We start from the raw sequence: 1,426 nt of genomic DNA, 5'->3' as shown, positions 1-1,426 counted from the left end.
GAGGAAGGGGGTTGTGGAGACATTTACCACGGGTACAGGGTTGTGGCACGAGGCGAAGCCGAGTAGGAAAACCCTGTACCAGTGGTAAATGAGTCCACAACCCCCGCCCTCCCATGGTAAATTGCTTTTCTACAAAAGCCACCACATAATATAAACAAATACACAGTTGTAACATTAAATTCATTTATTTACAATCATTAATCGTTTCAGAATACATACATCCTTCCGCCACAGAATATAGTCCCATAAAAAACCGTGGGTCAGCACAGGTGTTCTTAATCAGAGTGATCGGGAGGCGCATTGATACTGGAAATGCGGTTGGAGCTGAACTGAAGGAAGTTGGGGTTGTTACCACTGTTGCTAGCCAATCAGAATCCAGTATCCAAACACGCTGTTGTAGAAACTGTGACTCACAAGGCCCAGCAAGCCGTCGTCTAACACCAAGCCCCTGTGGTGTTATAACCGGCGCCGTGAGTAATGTCTCACATGTTTAATGTTAATTATGAATATTTTAAGGCTGCACATAGAGAGGTTGATTTGGCAACTGTGTGTGTTAATTTGGCAGATCTAGTGCAGTGTATTGTCTCTCTTTAACTGTGTACTCTAACTGTGGGTGTGTCACCATAGGACACGTTGGTACAGATGGATACTATTTAATGTATTGTATTGTTCTAAATATGTTTGTATACAAACACAGACACTTGTTTTTGTTTTATACAACAGCCTTCATACACACACAGGGTTCCCGCGCTGGTCTTAAACAGCCTTAAAGTCTGAAATCCAGCAATCCAACTCACAAGGCCTAAAAAGGCCTCACATTTCAGTTATTCGGTCTAAAAATGAGGTGCCAGGTCTTAGAAATTAGATCCTGCAAGGAAATCAGTCCGACCACATCTATTTACGCGGAAATGAATCAAGCTGCAACCAAGAAAAAGCCAATTCCCTTCCTTTTTTTGTCTGTATGGCAGTGAAATCCCTCATTTCATCACCTCGAGGATGACAAAAAGCTATCATATGGTGTCGTGAATAAGTCTAAAATCATATCCAAAGAGGTCTAAAAAAGGTCTAAAAAGGTCTTAAATGTGACTTGTTGAAACTTGTAGGAACCCTGTTTATGTTATCGTACGGTAGAAGGTCTTGCTACTGTAACGACAAGTCATTCTCCTCACTACTCAGAACCCTGCGTGTGCTGCTGCTCGTCCTAACATCTTCAGAGGAGCTGAACTTTCTTTCTTCTGACTCACTCATAACCACTTTAGCTCCCTGACAAGAGAGAGAGATCCCGCTAAGAGTTTTTAATTAACCAGTCCACGGCGAACCGACTTCATCCCGCCCTCATTGTGACAAGGGGGAGAAGATGTGAGGCTGTGATTGAAAAGCAGCAGAGGTGATGTTGTGTGAAGGGAGAGGAGAAGACTCGGCAGAC

This window comes from Nansenia antarctica, assembly GCF_963989245.1.
Source record: "Nansenia antarctica genome assembly, chromosome: 3".
NCBI classification, from domain to species: Eukaryota; Metazoa; Chordata; class Actinopteri; order Argentiniformes; family Microstomatidae; genus Nansenia; species Nansenia antarctica.
Note: the sequence above shows the minus strand (reverse complement) of the source record.